Source organism: Hyperolius riggenbachi, chromosome 6, assembly GCF_040937935.1.
Source record: "Hyperolius riggenbachi isolate aHypRig1 chromosome 6, aHypRig1.pri, whole genome shotgun sequence".
NCBI classification, from domain to species: Eukaryota; Metazoa; Chordata; class Amphibia; order Anura; family Hyperoliidae; genus Hyperolius; species Hyperolius riggenbachi.
Window position 1 is genome coordinate 177470987 of NC_090651.1, and position 6137 is coordinate 177477123.

At 42.1% G+C, this 6137-nt stretch overlaps 1 non-coding gene across 1 annotated transcript; it reads right to left on the reverse strand.

Moving 5' to 3' along the window:
• Positions 1 to 245: 245 nt before the first annotated feature.
• Positions 246 to 396, reverse strand: LOC137523229 (U12 minor spliceosomal RNA). Its single transcript, XR_011022571.1, has one exon. It is a non-coding gene; the product is annotated as a U12 minor spliceosomal RNA (small nuclear RNA).
• Positions 397 to 6137: the final 5741 nt, after the last annotated feature.

Genomic DNA, 6137 nt, shown 5'->3' on the forward strand with positions numbered 1-6137 from the left:
ACAATCTAACACACACCATACAATCTTCAGAAAGATTGAAGAAAAATATCTGGCATTTCGGATCGATAAAAATCAAAGAAAACGGGAAATCCGATCAGATTTTTCAGTTGAATGAAAAAAAACTTTCAATTTTTTCAAGGGACCTGATCTTTTTTATCAAATTGCCAGAATATCGGATAACTTTATTGTATCGTGTGGCCACCGTAAAATCAATAAACTATCTTTCTTTGCACAAATATTTGGGCCGGGTAGATCTCTGCTCTAGAAGGTTCTGCAAAAGTAGGCAGATCCTCCACAGGGAAACCTGGACCCGTTCAAAAATTCCTCTCACATGAGTAGTGAGGAACCAGGCGTTACCCCAGCTCGTTATTTTCCTTACTCATTAGTTTAAGGCATAAAGTAGTATCGCCTCCAAGGCATTACCACCCCGGGCTTATCCCCTATACACATAATAGCGATAAAAAAAATAATAATAAAATAAATATTTTAAACATATTATCTTATCTTAATATTTTACGTTTTATAAAAAGAACTAAATATATGTATTTTTTTTTTATAAAATGTGGACGTTTTATAACATTGATATTACTTTGTTTTGGTGAAATGCATGATGGTAGATCAGAAATGCGTAATGTTGTGCGTTGTGACGTCATTTGGTAGTTCACGCTCCTTCATTTGCTGTTGTTGTGAAGGAGGCGTGGACGACGTAGGGCAATATGGCCGATGTTTCCTTGGATGATCTGATACGGAGGAAGAGGATCGTGTCGGGGGCAAGAAGCATGAATGTCAGGTACGCGACGAGTGTCCGTATTCTCAGTTTCCCCTTCTTCCATTAGGCTATTCTATTACGTGTACGTGTAAAGTGTCGGTATTGTACACGCACATATCTTGCTAATAGTTGTACTAAGCGGTTACAACATGCACTGCAACGATGGCGCTTGCTGTCCGGTTAATTCGGCCTGTGTAGTACTTTGGTCTTGGTAGTTTTCAGGACTGTCGCCCTATTCGCAGTTTATCATTGAAAGGTTTAGCTCTGCTCCAGTTACACAAGATGTTATCCCACTTATCCGCCATATGTATGTTGTAAAATAATTTTTAATACTAAAGAACTCCAGTCGTGCAATCAAACAGTAATAGGGTCTGTTACCGATGGCCAAAACAGACTCCGGAATAGTGCATTATGGTGCTCGTAAAGCCTAGAAGTAGAAGGTGGATTGTGATAAGAAATGGTGCTAGCATGGTTGAGGTAAGCCAGCAATAAAGTCCATAGGGAAATTCGTTCAGTTGATTGGATGGACAACTCCTTCTTAAAATGCCAGGTTTCAGATAGGATGTAGTAACAATACGTCCATATTTGCCAAAATGTTTCAAGTTGTAGCTGTTGCTGTGATTATAGAACTGTTCCATATGGGCTTTCTTGTTTGTAAATTGCAGCCTACAAAACTTTATGCTGCTTATAAAAAAGTCAATAGGTACATTTAGTACCTTGATTAGGTGGACAGTGACCTCTCAAACTTAGGTTTCTTATAAAGGTGGCCATACACTGGTCGATTTGCCATCAGATTCGACCAACAGATAGATCCCTCTCTGATCGAATCTGATCAGAGAGGGATCATATGGCTGCCTTTACTGCAAACAGATTGTGAATCGATTTCAGCATGAAACCGATCACAATCTGTGGTGGAGCTGCCGCATGTTAAGTATGCAAAATCGACAGCTGTATCGATCGAAAACCCAATCGAACATATTGGAAATAATCCAATTGATACTGCGGATCGAGCGGGTAATCGCAACGTATGAACCCAGCGTAATGCTGGGTACACACGTTATGGTTTTCTGTACGATAGATGCATCCGATTGATAAATTCCCTCATGTCAGATGTTACTCCCGAATGACTCTGCACTCGATTTCTCATAGAAGTGAATGGAAAAAGATAAGAAAATTGAGCGAAGATAAGAGAATCAAGCTCAGAATCCAGCGGAAAAAACGATCGGGTGGGAAAATCAAGCAGAAAATTGTAACGTGTGTGTACCCAGCATTACTTATGTCTCTCAGGACGGGGCTCACTGTGGCTTCTGGGCCCCCCTGCGGCTGCAGGGTCTATTGTTACACCCCTATTTCCAGCAACCTAAACAAGCTAACTGATAAGAAAGACCCTGCATTTTAAACAAACCTATGAAGGCACTTTACCTCCACCTTGAAACTCGCAACCTACGTGGCACTGGCTATTTATCTCATTTTACTGGTATAAAATACACAGCATCAAAGATAAAAGGGGGGAAAAATATTAAGGGTCCTTTCACACTACATGTGTTTAAAGGGACTCCGAAAAGTGCAGAAACTATATAAAGATGCATAGCATTTTAAAGCTCTCTTTCTCCTCTTTCCAATGATATATAAACCGCCGCCCTACGCCTTTTAGGTTTCGCTATTTTCGCGATTGAAATTGCCGCGGCTGCGATTTCAATCGCGAAAATAGAGAAAACTAAAAGGTGTAGGGCGACGATTTAGGTGTCGCCAGAAAGAGGAGAAAGAAAGCTTTAAAATGATATCCATCTTTCCATAGTTACTTGTATTACACAGGACGACACTTTCCCCAGTGTCAGCAGCTCCATTCAGCAGAAAAAGTCGCCCTGTGTAATACAATGTAACTATGGAAAGATGGATATCATTTTAAAGCTCTCTTTCTCCTCTTTCTGGCGACACCTAAAGAATCAGAATTTATTTCGCCAAGTACAACGGTGGATTGTACCTGGAATTGGTTTTGGCGCATACAGGGTCGTTGGTGAAAAACAAGAAAATAGCACGGTTAAGCATGGTACATACGTAGACAATGTGACAAGCATACATAGGACAACATTACAGTCTGTGCGTACATTTAAGCAGAGCGTCGTATACAGTTAAGCATGGTACATACGTATAAACAATAAAAGCAAAAGAAAACACAGAGAGCATTACAGCATACACGTACAATTAACGTAATACAAACATAGCAATACATACACTGATAGCAGGAACAGAAAAGCGTGGGACTGGAGGAGCAGCCTGAGAGCTGATATGAGCGCTGCCATTTTCGGCACTGGATGCTACACAGCGACACGCTCCCAACTAGACAGGTGCTACCGATTGTCCTCGAAAAGTAGAGAGGAAGCTGGGGGGGATCCTGATGGAGGCGGACAGCAGGGATCACTTGAGCCAGGTTGCTCGAGGAGAAGCGCTTCTAATTTCAAAGTCCGCACGGCTGGGTAATAAGGGTGCAGATGCAGTGAGGGCCCTGTGGTGCCAGGGGGCACCTTTGCTGGGCAGCAGTGGTGGACGTTTGTCACAAGTTAGCGGAAAATGACACTTTGTGACCAAAAAAAAAAAAAAAAAAGTTTCCATTTCTTCTAACTTGCGACAAAAAAAAAATGAAATCTGCCACGGACTCACCATGCTCCTCTCTGAATACCTTGAAGTGTCTACTTTCCAAAATGGGGTCATTTGTGTGGTGTGTTCACTGTCCTGGCATTTTGCAGGGTGCCTAATTGTAAAGCCTAATGATGCTCATTGGACTTTGGGCCCCTTAGCGCAGTTAGGCTGCCAAAAAGTGCCACACATGTGGTATTGCCGTACTCAGGAGAAGTAGTATAATGTGTTTTGGGGTGTATTTTTACACATACCCATGCTGGGTGGGAGAAATATCTCCGTAAATGACAATTTATTATTTTTTTTACACACAATTGTCTATTTACAGAGTTATTTCTCCCACTCAGCATGGGTATGTGTAAAAATACACCCCAAAACACATTATACTACTTCTCCTGAGTACGGCAATACCACATGTGGCACTTTTTTGCACCCTATTTGTATGTAGAACAGAGGCGCCAGCAGGATAAAAGTCAATAACATTTTTAAAAATTGCTTGGAGGAAGTGGTGGGCTTGCCTCCCAAAAGCAGACACGAGATCCTGTCTTCATATAAATCAATCTATTTATTATACGGTACCCCAAAAACAGTGCAAAACAGACAAAACAGAATTTCGTCAGTAGCAGGTGTAGCGCCTCACGCTACACCTGCTATTGACGAAATTCTGTTTTGTCCCCACTTTTATTGCCTGATGAAGCGGGCTGGGCCTGTGAAACGCATTGCACTGTTTTTGGGGTACCGTATAATAAATGTATTGATTTATATGAAGACATGATCTCCTGTCTGCTTTTGGGAGGCAAGCCCACCACTTCAAGCAATTTTTAAAAATGTTATTGACTTTTATCCTGCTGGCGCCTCTGTTCTACATACAAATACTCTGTGTCCACTCCTGGTGGAGGGGAGTGCCGCTCCCTTTCCTGTTTCTTTACTACAGAGAGCGACTTCTTAATCCTGAGTGAGGACAGGTCTAATCTCCTCACCTGCCTATTGAGTGGTTGCCTGAATGGTAACCCATGTTTGTGAGTATAAGTTCTCTCACTAAACCACTTACCAATTGTCTTTAACAAACTACACCATATTGGGCTCTCGGTTTTTTTCTATATTTTTTTTTTTTTTTTGCACCCTAACTGCGCTAAGGGGCCCAAAGTCCAATGAGTACCTTTAGGATTTCACAGGTCATTTTGCGACATTTGGTTTCAAGACTACTCCTCACGGGTTTGGGCCCCTAAAATGCCAGGGCAGTATAGGAACCCCACAAATGACCCCATTTTAGAAAGAAGACACCCCAAGGTATACCGTTAGGGGTATGGTGAGTTCATAGAAGGTTTTTTTTTTTTTTTTTTGTCACAAGTTAGCGGAAATTGATTTTAATTGTGTTTTTTCACAAAGTGTCATTTTTCGCTAACTTGTGACAAAAAATAAAATCTTCTATGAACTCACCGTACTACTAACGGATTACCTTGGGGTGTCTTCTTTCTAAAATGGGGTCATTTGTGGGGTTCCTATACTGCCCTGGCATTTTAGGGGCCCTAAACCGTGAGGAGTAGTCTTGAAACCAAATGTCGCAAAATGACCTGTGAAATCCTAAAGGTACTCATTGGACTTTGGGCCCCATAGCGCACTTAGGGTGCAAAAAAATGCCACACATGTGGTACCGCCATACTCAGGAGAAGTAGTATAATGTGTTTTGTGGTGTATTTTTACACATACAGATGCTGGGTGGGAAAAATATCTCTGTAAATGACACATTTTTGATTTTTTTTTAAACACAATTGTCCATTTACAGAGAGATTTCACCCACCCAGCATGGGTATGTGTAAAAATACACCACAAAACACATTATACTACTTCTCCTGAGTACGGCGATACCACATGTGTGACACTTTTTTGCAGCCTAGGTGCGCTAAGGGGCCCAACATCCTATTCACAGGTCATTTTGAGGCATTTGTTTTCTAGACTACTCCTCACGGTTTAGGGCCCCTAAAATGCCAGGGCAGTATAGGAGCCCCACAAGTGACCCCATTTTAGAAAGAAGACACCCCAAGGTATTCCGTTAGGTGTATGGTGAGTTCATAGAAGATTTTATTTTTTGTCACAAGTTAGTAAAAATGACACTTTGTGAAAAAAAACAATAAAAATCAATTTCCGCTAACTGTTGACAAAAAGTAAAATCTTCTATGAACTCATCATACACCTAACAGAATACATTGGGGTGTCTTTTTTTCTATAATGGGGTCACTTGTGGGGTTCCTATACTGCCCTGGCATTTTACGGGCCCAAAACCGTAAGTAGTCGGGAAACCAAATTTCTCAAAATGACTGTTCAGGGGTATAAGCATCTGCAAATTTTGATGACAGGTGGTCTATGAGGGGGCAAATTTTGTGAAACCGGTCATAAGCAGGGTGGCCTCTTAGATGACAGGTTGTATTGGGCCTGATCTGATGGATAGGAGTGCTAGGGGGGTGACAGGAGGTGATTGATGGGTGTCTCAGGGGGTGGTTAGAGGGGGAAATAGATGCAATCAATGCACTGGGGAGGTGATCGGAAGGGGCTCTGAGGGTTTGGCCGAGTGATCAAGAGCCCACACGGGGCAAATTAGGGCCTGATCTGATGGGTAGGTGTGCTAGGTGGTGACAGGAGGTGATTGATGGGTGTCTCAAGGTGTGATTAGAGGGGGGAAATAGATGCAAGCAATGCACTCGCAAGGTGATCAGGGCTGGGGTCTGAGAGC